Here is a 21,163-nt window from a genome sequence, read left to right as displayed (position 1 = left end):
AACTCCAAGCCTTTTGGGGTTTTTAATTGTTCTGTTCAAATGAAAAGCTTTATGCCAGCTTTTGTTACCACCCAATTAATTCTCAAAACCAATTAAGATAAAATCATACACAATAATCTCCTACTTATTACTAAGGACATACAATTTTGCCTCCATCACTTAGTTTTTTGACCCACCATTGACCACCCCTGATTAGTGGAACTCCAGTACTCTCTGCTTCTTTGCTTATTAGCATTAACAGACATTCGGAAAGAGACACCCACTTCAATTTGCTAATTCATATCGACATTGCACATTCTCTATAATTTGAATAGCTCCATAATTGCTTGTCTTTGAAGATCTGACTTCACATTATTTGTTTTTTTAACATCACTCTCGCTTGAGAACATGATCCTAACCCAATATGATATAATTAACATGGCTGTTTGCTAGTTATCATTGTTGTTCATATAAAATTTAAACCTAACCATTAGAAGAAACATTTTTATTTAAGTTTGTAAAATCAAGTGTGTAAATTATATTTCTGATTAAATTTTATTTGGACAGTTGACTATTGTGTTCCTCACTTTGGATAACATTTATACATTTTTAGACACCCAATCAAGTCTCTTTTTTTATTGTAGAGTATTATAGCATCAGAAAAAAATGTTATAAATTGTATTTGATGATAATATCTTCCATACACATTATTTATAATTATATAAATTTAAATTTACTGCAACATCATTGTGAAGTTTAATGCTGAGATATTTTTGTCCTCTGGATTTAAAAATAATAAAGTTTATGTCAGGAAATTAACAGTATTCAAATGTATTTTAATGCTTCATCAATATAACTAAATTCAGTTAAAGTATTTTAAATAAATATGTATTTTAAAGATAAAAAAGTAATGAATTTGTGTTTGTGCAAAACTCTGGTGTAAACCATAAGTGCTATTAGCTCTATGAAATTAATTTGTTGGCTTAACACACAAAATGTCAGTAAATTAATTCATTTTACATCCATATTTATAATGCTTCTCTAGTGAGATATTTCTAAGTTCTGATTAGATGTGCATATAAGATATCCCATGTATCTAATAAGCTTTTCCCAAAGACAGTAGCAATAGTCTAAATTAGTGATTTTAATAGGAAATGGGAACATTTCTGTAATTTTATGAAAGATACACTAAAGGAGAATTAAAGATGTGGCTTGACTTTGAAATGTCCTCTTTGAAGCTATCACATATTTTCTTCATGTTGCATACATAATGTTCTCATAATTTTAGTATTATAATTAAAAATAAAAATATTTGTTTGATCCAATGTTGATGAAAAACTACAATTCTTTTTCTAGCTCTGTAATTTAAATACCACAGGTAAAGTTTGACAAATGAGATGTCAATGTCTCTAGCCACCAATCATGCAAAAATTGAAGGACTAGGCACAAAATTGGTTAAGAAATTAGTCAAGGGTTAGAGGCAGAGTAAAGTCATCCAGTCCTGGAGTTAATAGGATATACAGTTAAAGAACAGGTTAAAATAACAGAACCTGTGAACAAAAGACAGCCTCTATTTTCTCAAACATTTAGGCATTTGTTTAGAAATGAAGAATTAGGTGTGGTTGAAGGAGATGGGGATGGTAGTGGAGATATTTAAAATGTAAAGGTGCTTGTGGGCAAGCTTACTCTCAGGTAATAAACTACTTTCTTAACTTTATGCAAATAGTTGTATTTGTTTTAAAAATATATATTCTGCCAGACTGATGAATTCATCTCAATTGGATAAAAAAAATGAGTCAGTTAGACTATGCTGTATTTTTGTTTGTTTTTTACTGAAACTGCCAGCTGCCCTCAAAGTCTTGAGTTGATAAGTGGGAAGTTAAACAGCTTAAAAGAAACTCAGGTATTGTTTCTTAACTCAAAGTGAAGATAAAATATGAAACAGAATTTCAATGATATCAACAGAAACAACAATCATAAAACAATTTTAGACAGCTGAGAATGAATTCTGTAATAGAAATCTGGAACTCCATCATAACTGTGACTTTTATCTACATTTGATTTAACTTTGATCAACTCAGAAGAGGCATCTTTTTAAAGTAAATTTTATCTGTATTTGCAGCCAATTTTTCATCTGGATACATTTCACTTACAAAGACATTAATGCATTTTTTAAATAATGTTTTTGATAAGAAAATGACCCTCGTGATTTTGTTTCCTTTATAGAGTGAGAACACACATGCCTTTGCCCACAGTTGCCATTTTTTAAAGCCTTCCCATTTAGCATTGGAAATGAAGGAATCTCTTTTCCTCCATTTTGGTTTGGTTTTATAACTTTGATACTTTATTGGCTCCAGTTTAACTAAAAAAGATTGAGAATTCAATACTCAGAGATGCTGAAAAAAAGCATCCTTCTGGTAATGCTACCTTATCTACATTACAGAATTCTTCACAATAAAATAATAAAGTATATTTAATGAATTTATGACACTGTGTGTGTTTTAGGTTCTTTTCCTGTGGTAAAGGGGAGTTGGAAAACTCCCATTTCCCTCATACTCACTTGACAAATAATAGTGCCTGAGAAATTAACAAGTGTTTTCAACTACATGCTTTTAGAGAGGTACCTATAGAATCAGACATTCATTCAATAAACCTTCACTGAGAGTCTACCAGGACCTAGAAATCCTAAGCTATAAGCTACATGAGTGTAGGCACTGTGCTAATTCACTTTTCTTCTTCTTTTTTATTTTTTCCCATTGCCATTTATCCTTTCTATACCCTCTTCCATTTCCACTCCACCACCTCCTCCCCCCAATCACCACACTTTTGTCTCTGTCCAGGAGTTCTTTCTCTTTTTTGCTCAATCCCTCCACCCTCCCAACAACCTGCCCCTTTATGCAGGTCTCAAATGGTGAAGAAATGATTTTGCATGCTGAACTTGGAGACTGGCCTTTATTCTTTAGAAGTTAGGGAATATGGAAGGACTCTGTAAGCAGATGTGCTAATGTTTACCACATGAAGGATGAGATGTAATGTGTCATTCCTAACATAGAAATGTTTGTTAGGAGAAATTGGCATTATCTTGGTAGAGATAATAACATTGTGAACAAGAGTAGTCTACGTGAGAGAGATGAAGACCGATTTTGAGAAATAATTTTTGTAAAAACTTGACAAGGTTGAGTAACCATCCTCCTTTACCCAACTTTGGAGAATTAACATACCTCCAATCTTGGTCCTTGATTCCTCTTTTTTTTGGCACACAATGATGACTCCAGTTCTATCTAGCTCAGCTCTCTCTTCTGAGATCTAAGACTTTTAAACACTTTCTTCTTCTCCTCTTGTGTGTTTCTAAGGACTATCCATGGTCAAATGATTATTTTCCTGTGTTCCTTATTTTAGAATGTAGCCCATCATGTGACAGTATCTCAAGTCAGAAATCAGAAGCACCCTTGAAATAGTATTCTTGCCTTGTCATTTCTAATTTATTATGTCTTTACCTTTCTCTGGAACTACCCTAGTCTAGGACTCCATCAACTTTCACCCGAATTATTGCAGGAGTTTTAAATTGGGTTTTCTATATCTATTCTTAGTTACCTTTCAATCTACTCTGTGTAATGTATTTGCCATAATATTTTCAAAATGCAATTCTAATGTGTTTTCTTCTTCTCAACTTCAATTTTTTAGTTACTTAATTATTTTATGATGAACTTTGGTATCCTTAATATGATCTTTAACATTTTATGTAATCTGGCCTCTGTCAAACTCTCCTGCCTCTTCTTAGGCCACTCTATCTTTTGTTTTTTATTTCTCTGCTAAACTAGCTATTCTCTAGTTTCTCCAGAAATTTATATGTTCTGTTACCTCAGGACATTTTCACATGCTCTTTCCTCTCCTTTGAACATTAACTCATCAGGACTCTGCCAACACCTTCCCCTCTCCTCCACTAGAGAGATAATAAACTGCTTCTGTAAGGTTTCATAGTTACTAATGTATTTTGATTTATAGAACTGATGACAGTTTGAATTTATATATTGGTGTAATTTCTCCATTAATGTCTTGCTTCCTCACTAGAATAAAGACTAGGTACATGTTTTTTGCTCAGCAAAGTATCTTTAGATCCTGATACAATTAATAATATGTTCTTTTAATGAATATTTGCCAATTGGATGACAATGATCAATTAGAAGTAATAGAGTAAGCAAAATTTTCAATATATGCCAAAAATTCTTTAAAAACAGAGAGTATACTTTCAGACTCATCTGTACATATGCTCACAAAGTCTCATATATATTTATATACAGTATATTATAATTCAAGTTGAAAATACTTTTTGATAAATGACTGGAAATAGAAGAATAAGCCATATTGCAATGTCAAATACTCTTTAACCTTTCTTTGAATTATGCTTTGGAAAACCATGCTAATCAGAGAATATCTGGATTTCACCATAAAAAAAATAAAACGGAGCTTTGTGAGATTCTATTATATCTAAATTCAATATGTGGTTTTAAGAAATTGCTCTAAAGAGTTTTTGAAAGGTTACCACATGGAGGCCAAATAATTGGTGAAATAAAATACTATAAAGTACGCAATAAAAATAGTTTTGTTGACCTTCTTGAATCTATTACTCACGGAGTACTCAGTAAATCTTGTTAAAGGCCTTTGTGAGGAAAACTTTCTTCTTTAAATTCATTTACTAACCGCCTGTCCCAGTAGGATAACACAATAAAACTATTTCCTGGGAATTCAATGTAAATTGAAGAGAGCCAAAGACCTGGTCTCCCACCAATTGCTTTATGACTGGGGAAATGAGAAGGGCCTAAAGACTAGAAAATTTGTATTTCATCCAGATCTCATGTTTTGTATTTCTGTTCATTTTAAATAGAGACATGTTTTCCTTTTCTATGTGAAGGTATAGATGTGAACTAAAACACAAGGAAAATGATAATTTCAAAATAGATAACAGTTAATACATAACTGAGAAAATGTCACAAAACACATACACTTACCTGAATGAATTGCCTTTATTAAGATTATTATATGTGTGCAGAGAATGGGGAGACTGCCCAGGGTGGGGAAGCCATAAATATGTTTACAAAGAAAGAAGGTCAGTTTAAACTAAGGGCTGGTAAAATTAGCAAATATAGGGAATACTATATCTCTTCTTCAGTTAGAAATTTCTGGCAAATATTTGCTTATAACTCTATTTTAGCTTGTATCTCGTCTTACTTCAAAATTATTAGCACAATTACATCCTATCTAATAAAGACAGAATATGCTAATTGACCCTCAGGCTGTTGCAAAGATGGCAGCACCCACAGCCAATAGGGAGGGAATATGCTAATTGACTGCCCTGCCCCCAAAGATGGTGGCACCCACAGCAATAAGGAGGGGATATGCTAATTGACTGCCACACCCTCAAAGATGGCGGCACCCACAGCCACAAAATGGCAGCACCCAGTCCCCTCAGCCATGCACATGCCTCCAGAGTCCCCAGTCCTCCTCAGCCCCCCTGCCGCCCAGAGCCAGCCCAAGGTGCAGGCAAGCCTCAGATGACGGCTGCCCAGCTGCCCAGGGCCGCCCAAGGCTCAGGTAACCAGGGCTGACCCAGGCTTGCGCTGCCAGCTGTGGCAGCAGCAAAGGTGTGATGGGGCGTCGCCTTCCCCTGATTGCCACGTCACCTCCCACCCCTGAGGGCTCCTGAACTATGAGAGGGGGCAGGCTGGGCTGAGGGACCCCCCTTCCAGTGCATGAATTTTCATGCACCAGGCCTCTAGTAAATAAATAAAAACGTATTAAAAGTATGGTGAAAATACTCTCTAGAGGACTATTCTTAATAAGCTATCAGAAAAAGATCAAGTGTCATTTTTGTCTAAGTGAAATTGGGAGGCTATTCCTCTAGCAACTGTGTTCCTGGGATGGGGTAGCCAGTCAACCACCACAAGAGATCTCTAAAGGGCATGTCAAAGAGAGATACCACCTCCCCCCAAAAAGTGTCATTTTATTAGTAGTAAGAACCTGTTAAATTGCACTTAATTTAGCTCAGAAACCCTATCCTAAAGTTCAGAAATTATACTCGCTGGAATCAAATAACAGAGACCAGGGTCAGAGCCAGAGAGAAAACATTTGCTCCACCATCTGTGCATGAGGCAGCCGGACCAAGCTGCTTGCAGTGGGCTTTCTTAGGCTTGAAGAGTCCAGTTCCAGCTGCCTCACATAAGGAAACTCGAGGAGAAATAAATGTCCCTGGTTAGCCTAGGTTCTTAGTACCAAGAGAATCAAAGAATCATGGAAGGAGAGAGAAGTTTTTTTCTGTCTTGAAAATATCTAATATCTTCTCAGACACTGGAGTTTGGCTCCCTAGCTAATTGGATCTCTTGGATCAAAGTTATCCCTGTCAGGACTTCTCTTAAGGGACTGTAGGTGGAGCTGAGCTGATTCCCCTGAGAAGTACCTTGCCCTAGCAAGAAGTTAGGCAGCAAACTGACAATAAGAGTGATCCTGCTATGGGGTTAAGACACAGGAAATCAACTTTACCTAATGGAAATCTAGGAATAGCTTCGACCAAACTCACCTCCAAGTTGACACTACTTAGTTCAAATGACAATGAAGGGTGTATTTATGGCATGTTGTGTTTGGGAAAAAACTGAGTTAGAAACTCCTATCATAGTCCAAAGGGTTGAATATAAAAGGCCCAGATTACAAACAGCCTCAAAACATTCAGTACAGTTTATCTTAAAAGTCTTCTAAAAATTATAATATTTGTAAATCATCTTTTCAGGAAACTGAAGTATTGAATATGAGCCCAAACTTTTAGTATAAAATGAAGGAAATGGTAGAAAATGTCATGTTTGTGAATTCTCTACAGAAAGTCATTATTCTTTTGGCACTAATCTTCTCCCACTCCACAAAGTACACTATTATTTTTATGAAATTATTAGATGTACCACAAAGTAGATGGAAACTTTGAACATAAAAAAAATAATAATAATAAACTGCCAAAATTTTGAAGAGGAAAAAAAATTCTCATGCACCTAAGAAATCCTATCTAATAAAAGAGTAATATGCAAATTGACCATCACTCCAACAAACAAGATGGCTGCCCCCATGTGGACACAAGATGGCTGCCACAAGATGGCCAGCAGGGGAGGGCAGTGGGGAGGGACCAGGCCTGCAAGAGAGAGCAGTTGTGGGTGATAAGGCCAGCAGGGGAAGGCAGTTGGGAGGTACCAGGCCTGCAAGGGAGGGCAGTTGTGGGCAATCAGGCCAGGAGGGGAGAACAGTTGGGGATGACCAGGCTTGCAAAGGAAGGTAGTTGGGGGTGATCAAGCCTGCAGGGGAGGGCAGTTAGGGGTGACCAGGCTTGCAGGGGAGAGCAGTTGTGGGGGGTACCAGGCCTGCGGGGGAGGATTGTTGGGGGTGACCATGTCTACAGGGGAGGGCAGTTAGGGGTGACCAGACCATCAGGGGAGGGCAGTTAGGGGCAATCAGGCTGTCAGGGGAGCAGTTAGGCATCAATCAGGCTGGCAGGGGAGTGGTTAGGGGGTAATCAGGCTGGCAGGCAGAAGAAGTTAGGGGCAATCAGGAAGGCAGGCAGGCAAGAAGTTGGGAGCCAGCAGTCCTGGATTGTGAGAAGGATGTCCCAGATTGGAGATGGTGCAGTCTGGGCTGAGGGACAACGCCCCTCCCCCCCCATGCATGAATTTTGTGCACCGGGCCTCTAGTTAATTATACTTATTGATAACAGTGGTGAGAAAAATGTTTCTTCCATCATTTATTCAAAGCTGCCAAAACTATATTATAGGAGACATTGATAAAAAATAAGTATATTTGCAATTTAAATAACCCAAAATATTTCATTTTTAGTTGTTCTCCTTTTATTTCTTGGGTAAATTCATTCCCCTTTTCAGTTTGGCTGGGCTGATTGCTCGCCTTCATAATGTACTTTTTAGAATGATTTAAATGCACTTTCTTAAAACGGGGGTGGGGGAGGGAGATAAATGGAATTTTTTTAAAAGCCCACATATATTGGTGTATGTTTTGACATGCAATTCTTTACTCAAATTTATTATAGTTTTATTTTAAATTATAAGCTTTAGAACTTGGATATATGGGGAAAGAGAGAAGTAAGGTTCTGACTTACAATATGAAATAGGATGTCTCTTCTAGAGAAGTCTTCATGGGTTTCATTTTAATTAACTTGCCTTCATTTTTATTGTATTATTTGGTTTCACTTTATGGTGCCATTTAGACAGTAAACTTGTCACACATCTGCAGGGACTGATAACAATGAGTTTCATTTAAATTAAAACTATCAGTGCAATTTAAAGATACCAGTGCTGCTAAGAACATTTGCTACAATAGCATATATCAGGGTTTCCTTTTTCTTTTTTAAGAAGCCTATAGAAATACTGGTGGTCGTGCCAATAATATTTTTTACTCTTTTTGTTTTAATATCATACTGTTCATATATATTAAGATTTGGATATCTTTAAGAAACTAAGTAGTTCCTCTTGATTCTGAACTAATTTGTTCCAACTTCTTTATGACTAAGCTAATCCTGAGTTGTTTAAACCATACTGATTATTTGGAATTTTTAGAGCTTAATTTGCTTTTCATTGAAAAATAAGAATTTTAATCATCTTAAAAAGAGCATTATTTAAATGGACTTAAGCAGTAAATATATGATCAAGTAGGTACTTAGCAAAACAAAGGAAGTATATTTTCCAAAAAAAAAAATGGAGGCATAAAAAACAAATAAGTAATACAAAATACCTTGTGGGGAAAAAAATAAAGTACTATAAGGGCAGAGTTCAAGTTGAAGTATTGCGATTGTAAGTAAGGTTTTTGGGAAGAACGAAAACATTTGAACATAAATTCTGAATAAGGTAAAATAGTAAGCCAATGGGATATCTGAATATTCAAATAAAGTATTCATTATGCAATATGAATGAAATGCAAAACATATTAGACATGGAAGAGTACCCTGTTAACAGTGACATTTTAGAGGATTCTAGAAAATAACAGGTTGTGGATAAATGAAGAAGAAAAAAAGGGACAACTTTCCATGTGAGAGGAACAAACCCATAGTAGTCCAGAGGGAGATGCAAGCTTGTGGGGTGGAGTGACCCTTAGTTTCACGGAGTTTCACTCAGTGATCTGGTAAGTAGGAAATATAAAAGCCAGAAGCCAAGTGACAGATCCAGAACTCATGGGAAGAACCAAGGAGGAAGTGTTGAACCTCAGACTTAACGTGGTCAGAAAGCAAGCATAGCCAGTGGCAAGAACTGAAGGAGACTGGAACAGGTGGGAACCATGGCTCTCCTCAGACAGTTGATTTGCCCTCCTTTCATTGCTGAGAATTGTCTTGACCCCTCTTTCAATGCCCTGTCTTTTAAATCTTTTTGAAATATAAAAATTTTTAAGTGAACAGCTTAATGAATTTTTGTTTTTTATTAATCCTCACTCGAGGATATTTTTCCCATAAATTTTTTAGAGAAAGTAGAAGGGAGGAAGGGAAGACAAAAAGACAGAATGAGAAAAAGAGAACATATAAGAAGCTAGGTAAAAAAGAGAGCAAGCAAGATTACAGAAAGAAAAAACTAACTTGTAGCAAAACCTCAAAATGTTCTCTATATTCTTTACATATGTGTTTGCATGTTTAGGATAGATATATGGTTTTAAAAGACTAAGATAGGTACCTGGATAGTTGAGAAATCTATATATATTATGCATACACACATATCATACAACAAAAATACATGTGCATCCCATGAAATCTTTTTTTAATATTTGAATAACACAAGAAATAATTTTATTGTAAACAACTAATAAAAAATATTGTGTTCTGTTAGATGTTGCACATCTGGCTGTTCTAAAAAAAATGGAGAAAACTCATCCTATGCTAATTTTCATACATTCAAGTTTTTACTTAAACAATATTCCACTCTAATCTGACTACCTTAAAAATGCTGTAAGAGTACACCAATCTTTCTTATCAAGAACTTGTAGAGAAATACTAGTTATGTTGTTTCATTTGCTTTTATTAAGATTGCAATATTATATTGACTAATTTTCTCTGATTTGATAAAGCATATCTAATTCTGTCAGTTTTACTATTATAATTACTATGATTAGGAGATTTATAGAGCTTAGTAATTCTTAAGCACAGAATTTAGAATGCAGGAAATGTGCTTGACCAGGTCAAGGGATTTACAACTCAGGAACTCTATCACTTTATAATGAGCAATGACGCAGGTGGGTTTTATAGATAGAACTAGTGGCCTGGTCCACGAAATTCATGCACGGGGATGGGGGGGGGGGTTCCCTCAGCCCAGATTGCACCCTCTCCAATCGGGGAGCCCTTGGGGGATGTCCACAAGGATTGGGCCTAAACCAGCAGTCAGATATCCCTCTCCTAATCTGGGACCTCAGGCTCCTAACTGCTCACCTGTCTGCCTGCCTGATCATCACTAACTGCCTCTGCCTACCTGCCTGATTGTCCCTAACCCCTTTGCCTGCCTGCCTGCCTGCCTGCCTGCCTGATCACCCCTAACCTCTCTGCCTGCCTGCCTGATTGTCTCTAACCCCTCTGCCTGCCTGCCTGATCACCCCTAACCTCTCTGCCTGTCTGATCACCCCTAACCTCTCTGCCTGCCTGCCTGATCGCCCCTAACCTCTCTGCCTGCCTGTCTGATTGCCCCCAACAACCCTCCCCTGCTGGCCTGGTTGCCCCCAATGGCCCTCCCCTGCCAGCCTGATCTCTCCCCCAAAGGCACTCCCCTGCTGGCCTGATCTCACCCCCAACGGCCCTCCCCTGCCAGCCTGATCTCTCCCCCAAAGGCACTCCCCTGCTGGCCTGGTAACCCCCAACTGCCCTCCCCTGCAGTCCTGGTCCCCCCCAACTGCCCTCCCCTGCAGGCCTGGTCATCCCCAACTGCCCTCCCCTGCCAGCCTGGTTGCCCCCAACTGCCCTCCCCTGCAGGCCTGGTTGACCCCAACTGCCCTCCCCTGCAAGCCTGGTCTCCCCCAACTGCCCTCCCCTGATGGCCTGATTGACCCTAACTGCCCACCCCTGGTGGCCATCTTGTGGTGGCCATATTTGACCCCATGGGATCGGGCCTAAACCAGCAGTCGGACATCCCCCGAGGGGTCCCAGATTAGAGAGGGTGCAGGCTGGGCTGAGGGACAGCCCCCACCCCAGTGCATGAATTTCATGCACCGGGCCTCTAGTAGATTATAAAAATCCACTTTCCCATAACTTGAAGACCAAAGAGTTCCTGTGAAAATCTGTATGACTTTTAAAGAACACAGTGAATCAGATTCATTTAAATTAAACTCCAGTGACAGAGAAATAAGCCTTGTAGATTCAGAGAAGTGCTAGCTATAGTGAAACTTGGTTTTAACAAAAGTTTGATGCTATAACCTATGGCAAAATTATAAATTAAGTGAGAGGATTTGGTACAAAGCAAAAACCAACGTGATACTTAAGTGAATGAAGCTGAGTCTTACTTTTGGAGGCAGAACTTTCAATATTTTTTTTCTGTATCTTTTGATCAAACTAGTCAACCTTGGTGATTCTACAGGTTGTTGTCATTGAAATATCTAATCCTCATGGGAGCCTATAATTACACTGTCATGTAAATTATTTGTTCCTGATTTGTGGTCAACATTATTTTCTAATGATTCACCACTGAGTGTAGATGGAGCCTGAATAGTGCTCTGAACACTACAATTATTTCCACACATGCCAAGGCTCAGGAGGCAGACTTTACTATATCTGATTAGAACTCTACGAGTCATTTGTGAGATGCACATGAAACACAACATAGTGTAAGTTCAAAGGTAAAGTCTTAGAAGATCCCATAATAATGTTCAAAAAAGAGTAACTATGCTTTTGAGATAATGTAAGTCCTCAGAGTGGAATACTGTAAATTCACAGGGGAATCAGATTTACACCCAACTACTTTAAAGATCAATGTTTAAGAAAATATAGATACTGTTTTTCAGTTTAAAAGTTCCTACTGGAGACATAAGCCATAGCACATTAAGTTCATAAATTTAAAAAGAGAGATTCAATTGGCAAATGTTTAAGAACCAGATTAAAAATATTAACAGTAGTGGAAAATTTAGTGCAGTATAGTGTTTTGTTTTGTTTTTTCATGCATATGTCAATGACACAGAGCTTAATGAATTTTATTTCTTTGGGTATAGCAGGAGAAGGAATTATGCAGTTGTGTAATTAGAAACCTACTATTATTCCTATGATTGCATCACCAATTCTGCTTCTTAGGCTATGGTGCTATCTTGAAGACAGTGGAAACTATCAGCATTCTGGTTATGTACCATCTATGTACTTTCTGGTAATTTATCTGTCTATCTCACTATCTGTCTGCCTGTCTATCCACCTATTTACTCCCTGCTGTAATCCAGAAAAGACAGTGTGGTGCTTTGATTCAATTTAGCAGTCTGTAATTTGAATTGGGTTCTATTGGCCTATCATAAAAATAGTTCCACCTTAAAGAGGCTATTATTTTTTGGAAAAAAAAATAGATGAAATAATATTGAGTAATTAGGAGACTTAAGAGGAATAACTAATAACATCCTATCTAATAAAAGAGTAATATGCAAACTGACCATCACTCCAACACACAAGATGGTCATCCCCATGTGGACACAATATGGCCACCACAAGATGGCCAGCAGGGGAGGGCAGTTGTGGGAGATCAGGCCAGCAGGGGAGGGCAGTTGGGGGGATCAGGCTGGCAAGGAAGGCAGTTAGGGGTTACTGGGTCAGCAGGGGAGGGCAGTTGGGGGCAACCAGGCTGGCAGGGGAGAACAGTTAGGGCAACCAGGCTGGCAGGGGAGGGCAGTTAGGGGTGACCAGGCCAGCAGGGAGGGCAGTTAGGGGCAATCTGGCTGGCAGGAGAGCAGTTAGGCATTGATCAGGCTGGCAGGGAGTGGTTAGTGGTGATCAGGCTGGGAGGCAGAAGCGGTTAGGGGCAATCAGGCAGGGAGGCAAGTGAGTTGTTGGGAGCCAACATTCCTGGATTGTGAGAGGGATGTCTGACTGCCTGTTTTGGCCCGATCCAACTGGGATCGGCCTTAAACGGGCAGTCAGACAGCCATTGAGTGGTTCCAGATTGGAGAGGGTGCAGGCTGGCCCGAGGGACACCCCCCTCCCCTGTGCACGAATTTCATGCACTGGGCCTCTAGTTTTTATTATATTTAACTAAGAAGAGTGATAACACCATGCTGGGCTATTCTAGTGAGACTTGTGCATATCCTTCCCTGCAATGGGAATACCATGCATACTGTATTCCCCTCCAGTATTCTAAGCAGAATATCCATTAACTCTTCTAATTGCTATTACATGTAGGACAAGGGTTTTCAACTCTCAAACAGTTTGTTTAACAATAATTCACTCAAAAAGTCATCCATGTGGAGCTCTCTATAACAATGTAAAGTTCTCCCTAGTGTGTAGCAAGTAATTATTTTTCTAAAGTTGAGTTGGACAATAATCTTTGTGTAAACAAGTCATTCCTATACAGTCTGTTGATTGTTAATTAATTTTTGCCCATTGATGTAATGCAAAAATTTATTTAGAAACTGTAAATTATATGAAATATTAATTACATGCTAGAAGTTTCAGAGCACCACAGAATAACGTAAGTGGGCATTGATAAGCTTTTAATTGCAACCAATTCAACTGAGCTATTATGTTTTAATAACCCTTTATTTTTTATTAGTTATCTGTCAGTTCATAATGTGGTTATTAGTTGAAAGAAAAACAGAAAGTGTGAACTTTGTTTTCCCAGTTAAATGCTTGCGTTATCCAGGAAAAAAAAAACATACCCGTAGTCATAGCATTTTCCAGGCTAACAAATCTAACAAGATGGAACCAAAAAAAGAGAAAACAGGATAGAGAACATGACACAGTCTCAGGAAGTAGCCTTTTCACTACCCTCTATGAATACGGAGAAGCCAGATGACTCAACTGACTGCCAGATGCAGAAAAAGCCCAGATGAATACAATAAGTTTGTGTCCATCCTAATATATAAAGAGCCAGGGTCCATAACGTCCAAAACGACCAAACGGACGACTGAATGGATGACCGAACACCAGCGTGCGTGCGCAGCAGGCTTGGGTGGGTGGGGACTGGTGAGTGGACTGAACTGCTGACGTCTCGGACCCTCCTGGGTCGTGGGCTCCATGGCAACCCAGCACTGACTGCCGCCGCCAAAGGCGGGTGCAATGCGGTTGGTCGAGGAGGCCCACCATCACCCCATAGAGGGAGGCCCAGGCTACCTTGCTGGCGGCAGTGGGCGGGGCCGCCCTCTGTGGGGCGATCAATCGCAGGGCTCCTGGATTGCGAGAGGGTGCAGGCCGGGCTGAAGGACCCCCCCACCGAGTGCAGTTTTTGTTCAAGGATAATATAAAATATTCAAAAGAAAAGAAGCTTTCTCCCTGCTTTCAAAAAAATCCAACTGTGAATGAGCCTTACTATTGAAACTACTTTATTATTCAAAAAATACTCATCTGTCCATGCATGTGGCACTTACTATTATATATTTTAAGGTCTGTAAAAATAACACATGATAATAGAATTAGAAAAAAAATTTTATACCCTGCTCCTAGGCAATGATAAACCATTAAGAGATAAATAATATATCAATTTTGTTTAATATATACTTGTATAGTTAACAATCAGCACACTTTTACTTGTATACTTGGAAAACCATATTAAATTGATTTCATTTATCAAAGACACAAACAGAATTTATATGAGAGGAGGAAAGAGGAGAGTGAAAGGCTGCAGACATCTTGAAAACAACAGTTTTCTTTTTACAGGCTAAGGTGCTCATTATCAGGCAGCTAGCAAAGAAGCCAGTCAGGATACTCTGCCCTGAGGTAGCTGGATGGTCACCCAAGAAAATAATTTTTTTTTTTTGACTGGAACCCGAATTCTTTGTCCACCGTTATCAAAGAATGAATCCACAGACAGAAAGTGGTATAGGAAAGGTGGAGATTTATTGAAGAAGTACAGCCTCCCACGTGGGGAGAGGGAAGAGTCCCACAGAATGGATTCCCAAGTAGGGAGGGGGAAAAGGTCCCCTAATTTTTTTTAAAATATATTTTATTGATTTTTTTACAGAGAGAAAGGGAGAGAGATAGAGAGTTAGAAACCTTGATCAGCTGCCTCCTGCACGCCCCCCACTGGGGATGTGCCCGCAACCAAGGTACGTGCCCTTGACCGGAATCGAACCCGGGACCCTTCAGTCCACAGGCTGACGCTCTATCCACTGAGCCAAACCGGTTTTGGCAAGAAAACAATTTTGGTTTTGGTTTTTCAATTGCGGTAAAATTATTATATGAGATTATACATATTTCAGGTGTACAATATTATAATTTGATATTGTATACACTGCATAGTGTTCACCACTGTGAATCTAATTACCTTCCATCACCATACAATTGAACCCCTTCCCCATTTCATCTTTCCCCCACCTTCTTCTCCTCCTGGCAACCGTTATTCTCTGTATTTATTAGTTTTTTTCTGTTTTTTGTTTGTTTTTATTTTTTTTTAAGATTTCACATATAAGTGAAATCATAATTATTTGTCTTTCTCCATCTGACTTATTTAACTGAGTATAATATCTTTAAGGTCCATGTTGTCAGAAATGGCAAGATTTCTTTATTTTAATGACAAGTAGTATTCCATTGTATCATATACCACATCTTCTTTATCCATTCATCCATCAGTGGGCACTTAGGTTGTTTTGTGAATACAGCTGCTCCTCAATATACATCTCACAAGGCTTTTTAAAAATCTTTCTTGTTGAAAGTATTACAGATGTCCCCCTATATCTCCCATTGACCCCCTCCACCCCCTCCCCAGGCCTTTACCAAACTATTGTCTGTGTCTGTCGGTTATGCATACATGCATGTAAATTCTTTGGTTAATTTCTACCTACCTGCTGATATTTGTCAGTCTGTTGTATGCTTCCAAGTCTCTGGATCTATTTTGTTCATCATTTTGTTCATTAGATTCCACATATAAGTGAGATCATGTGATACTTGATCTTCTCTGACTGGCTTATTTCACTTAACATAGCATTGGCTCTCCATGCTGTCTCAAAGGATAGCAGCTCCATTTATAATAGCTAAGCTCTGGAAACAGCCCAAGTGCCCATTAGTAGATGAGTGGATAAAAATTGTGGTACATTTACTATTACACAGTGGAATACTATGTAGCTGTAAAAATGAAGAATCCCAATGCTTTTATCCATACCATACTTTCTGCTTGATATCCCCTCTGCTTCTGTGCATTTTTATCCTCAACATTAGTGCATGTTAGCTGTTTAGCAAATATGTATGGAACAGTATTTTCTCTGGTGACTGTGCTCTGCATTTCTGGCAGTTACCTCCATGGGTTATGGGCTAGTTAGAGTAGGGTGGTAGTGGTCAGGACTGTTCATAAATGTCAGTTCTATTGCTCTAAACACATGATAGGACTTCAATCTGTCATATGCCTAAAACCAGGCGCAATCATGTGAATTGTTTAGATTAGGAAAATGTAAGAACAAGTGACATATGGTTTACTTTTTGGGTATAACTTAAGATATACAGCCACATTCTTCTCTATCATTTCCTCTTAACTCCCATCCCCAGTGTCTTTTTTTGACTCTACATGTTTTGCACATGTGAGAAGCAGTCCCTTGTTCATTCTTCATCCATGAGGGATCCAATCAGATATCAGTGGCAATGTCTGAACAACTATCAGTTCTAATAAAGAGATTTCTAAATTTAAAATGACACCTATTGGTCTTTGAGATTTTTATAACCAGTGTCTATATCAATAATAGTTGGAGGTCAAGTGCTGACTGAGATGAATAGTAATGAGATGGGATTTTCCCCTAAATTCTGAGTTCACATTTCCTTTCCCTTCTTGTGTCTTAAAAAAGAAACTAAACATATTCCTTGGTAAGAGAACACTTAAAAGAACCTTAGTTGAAATTTGGCTGTGTAGCTGTGAGCAAAAAGAGACATGTAGAGAACTTTCATGTTTAGAATACTGATGTCATTAAGCAATCTACCCTTTCCTTGCTGTTTTGCTTATACTCAGAAAAATAGATATATTTTGTTCAAATCCCATGTAGTCTTTCAGGTAATAGTAGATAATATAACAGCTCATTGTTTAGGTTTTATTGTTTGAGTTGACTGGTATACTCCAAAAGTCAATTAGTTAGCCAAATTACACTTATTGCATAGATATATTCTCAGGCAATTTCCCATGTCCTACTCATATTAATTATGTCTCTGTACTGCTAGAGAACTCAAAATACCAGGAATCAAGATAAAGTGGGCAAAGTTCTAACTCCTCCCTTTGGTGATTTCTTTTCTTGTCAAAGTATTCTTTAGCAATTATTTTTTGACTAGAGGCCCAGTGCACAAAATTCGTGCACGGAGGGGGGTTGTCCCTCAGCCCAGCCTGTACCCTCTCTAATCTGGGACCCCTCGGGGATGTCCGACTGCCCGTTTAGGCCCGATCCCACTGGGATCGGGCCTAAACGGGCAGTCGGACATCCCTCTCACAATCCAGGACTGCTGGCTCTCAACTGCTTGCCTGCCTGCCTTCCTGATTGCCCCTAACCGCTTCTGCCTGCCAGCCTGATCACCCCATAACCACTCTGCTGCCAGTCTGTTTGCCCCCAACTTCCCTCCTCTGCCGGCCTGGTTACCCCTAACTGCCCTCTCCTGCAGGGTTGATCACCTCCAACTGCCCTCCCTTGCAGGCCTGGTCCCTCTCAACTGCCCTCCCTTGCAAGCCTGGTCCTTCTCAACTGCCCTCCCTTGCAGGCCAGGTGCCTCCCAACTGCCCTCTCCTGCTGGCCATCTTGTGGTGGCCATCTTGTGTCCACATGGGGGCAGGATCTTTGACCACATGGGGGCAGCTATATTGTGTGTTGCAGTAATGATCAATCTGCATATTATTCTTTCATTAGACAGGATATAGGCTTGGTAGAGGGGTGGGGGCCAGCTGGTTTGCTCTGAAGGGCGTCCCAGATCAGGTGAGGGTTCCCTTGGGGTGTGGGGAGGCCTGAGCAAGGGGCCTGTGGTGGTTTGCAGGCGGGCCACACCCCCTGGCAACCCAAGCGGAGGCCCTGGTATCTGGAATTTATTTACCTTCTACAATTGAAACTTTGTAGCCTGGAGCAGAGCCAAGCCTGGGGCTCCCTTCAAGACTGGTAGCCATTTGTGTTGGGGTTATAATTGAAACTTTGTTGCCTTAAGCAGGTGAGCCCCCAGGGTGTGCGGAAAGCTTTGCTTCCCCTGTTGCCAGCGGCAACCCTGGCCTGCTCTCTCAAGCTCCATTCTGCCGCCATTTGTTTGAATTTGTTTACCTTCTATAATTGAAACTTTGTAGCTTGAGTGGAGGCTTAGGCCTGGCAAGGGCAGGCGGAAAGCTTGGCTTCCTCTGTTACTTAGGAAACCTTGCTCTCTGTGGCTGTAGCCATCTTGGTTTGGGTTAATTTGCATACTCACTCTGATTGGATGGTGGGCGTGGCTTGCAGGCATGGCTTGTGGGCGTGTCGGAGGTATAGTCAATTTGCATATTTGTCTATTATTAGATAGGATAATTTTTTTGGTGCAAAAATGACTTTGATAAATGTGTGTGTGTGTGTGTGTGTGTGTGTGTGTGTGTGTGTGTATTCCACCCCTCTTCACCCTGTGCCTGCCTCCTATACACTTTCTTGAATCCACTGATTAAGAGAAGAATGGTGTCCTGACTACCTGGTAGCCATTTTTACTTTAACCTATTTGCTGTCGGGAAAAGAATTTAGCATTCCCAGGTTACTTGTCCACCACTTTCACTGGTTTACATCTCAGCATGTTCTGTTTCTCTCAAACTTGTAGCTATGGAAACAGTTATCATTTTTCTTGCAATAGCTGGACATAATGTTTCCTTTTATTCAGTGACATTTAGTGGTATTAGATGGTGGAAATGAACTCAAACTCTGAATGGAGGCTTAGACAAGTTCTTGAAAGTACTACCTGGAACTGTTAATCATCATGATAAATGGCCCACTGTGAGTTAGAGGAAGAGGTACAATGGATCGTCACTAGCTGCCCTTTTGAATTACAATTGCTTTTTATAATGTTAACAGTTAACTGACCAAATGCCAAAATGAAGAAAATCAGAATGAAGGGACTGTTCTGCCTAGTTCTTGCTTTATCTGATTGTTACAGAATTCATAAAATATGCCCAAATAAATTTATTTTGAAGTTAGCCCAATTTCAAATCATTCTATACATTTTTTTTCCCTTTGGAACAATGTGACATGAGTATCAGTAGCCCATGAAAAGATTATAAATATAAAAGACATCTTTTCTTTTTTCAATCTATACTACTCATGAATAACTCACCTAGAGTATAATAGTACCTCAAGGTAGGTTTACTCTTGACAGCAATTCTTCTAGGTAGAAAATGGTTATTCTGTTTATAGATGATGAAACTGGGGTTAAGAGGGTTTTACATAATATACATGTGAGCAGTAAAACAACATTTCCTGACCCATTGTAAATGTACAAGATGTTAATTCCTTTTCCTTCTGATCAGTTCATCAGTATGGAGGATCTATTTTGTTCTGTCATGTATGTTCAGACAGAATGACCAAATTGTGTAAGTGCTTTTGGGGGACTGCTCCTGCAGGAAGCAGAACCAGGCTCTCCTGTGGCCTCCTCATATTCTCTAATTCCAAATTCCAATTTTTCGGACTTGTGATCAGGTTTATAGACTCAGAGTTGCTGCTGCTTCAGAAAGCATCTATTTGGGCACAAGCAGGAACATAAAACAAAACATGTTGACTTTTTTAAATCTACTAAAGTACATGTATATGGGTCAGAGGATACCCTTTTAAGACCTACTTAAAATTGCTTTTAGTTGTTTTCAAGACTTGTTGAACATCACAATCACTTACATGTGAATTTCTATTATCCAAACCCCAGACCTATGTTGGAGGGAAGGCAGCCAGTGAGGACAAGCCCAGGGCCTGGTTCTGACTCTCTGGTAATTTAGCTCTTAGCTCTAATTTCTTCAAGTGTATAAAGGGGTTAATAAAACCTGTGCATGGTTTAAAAGCAACACTATCTATAAAGACCATAAAACTATGTCAGGCACATAGAAAGCTCTAAATAAATGTTAGCTATTGATATTCATTACTTTTTTTTTTTAAGTCACAATGCCAGGACTAAGAGAGAACCATTGTTCTACATAACATGTTATTCTAATTGGTTTTTTAAATTAGAGTTTCTGTAGTAGGATATGGCTGCTGCTACCAGAAATGCTGATCCATAAGGTTGAAGAGATAACTACTACTATTACTACACACACACACACACACACACACACACACACACACACACACACACTCATGCAGCTGTATATATACTCACAGAAAGAAAGAATAAAAATGGTAAGTTTAATTCCAGGATTGTCAGCAGTTTTATTACTAAAATACTCAAGACCACAGTACCTGAGTTTATACATATTGAATTATATTACACACTTGCGGGCAGGACAAAAACCTTGGCAGAATGGAACCATGTGGTATAGGGACAGATAGTGCTTGATTCCTCAGAAGATCCTGAGTGGATCACTCTGTCCCTCTCTATATATCCTTATACCCATGATCATTGTTAAGTCATTAAGCAAAAGCAGAAGTGTATCTATAGCTCATCTGCTGTTGCTCAGCAGCTGAGCATCAACCTATGAACCAGGAGGTCACAGTTCAATTCCCGGTCTGGGGACATGCCCAGGTTTCTGGTTTGATTCCCCAGTAGGAGTTGTGCAGGAGGCAGCCAATCAATGATTCTCTCTCATCATTGTTGTTTCTATCTCTCTCTTCCTCTCCCTTCCTCACTGAAATCAATAAAAACATATATTTGAAAAGTGTGTCTACATATTTACATTCACAATTATCTGTTAAATATGGTAGAATACTCAATAAATTATGGAAATATATCTACATTTTATTTTTTAAATGTTATTTTAAGAGATATTTATAAAACCGTGGTACCTAGAATAACATATTTTGAATGGGCTTGTTGGCCAAGGATTTGTTGATGCTATCGGAGAAAAACACACATATTTCTTTATATGGGAGATTCTCAAGTAGACAT

This window comes from Eptesicus fuscus, chromosome 10 (genome assembly GCF_027574615.1).
Source record: "Eptesicus fuscus isolate TK198812 chromosome 10, DD_ASM_mEF_20220401, whole genome shotgun sequence".
NCBI lineage: Eukaryota > Metazoa > Chordata > Mammalia > Chiroptera > Vespertilionidae > Eptesicus > Eptesicus fuscus.
This window is presented reverse-complemented; position numbering follows the sequence as displayed.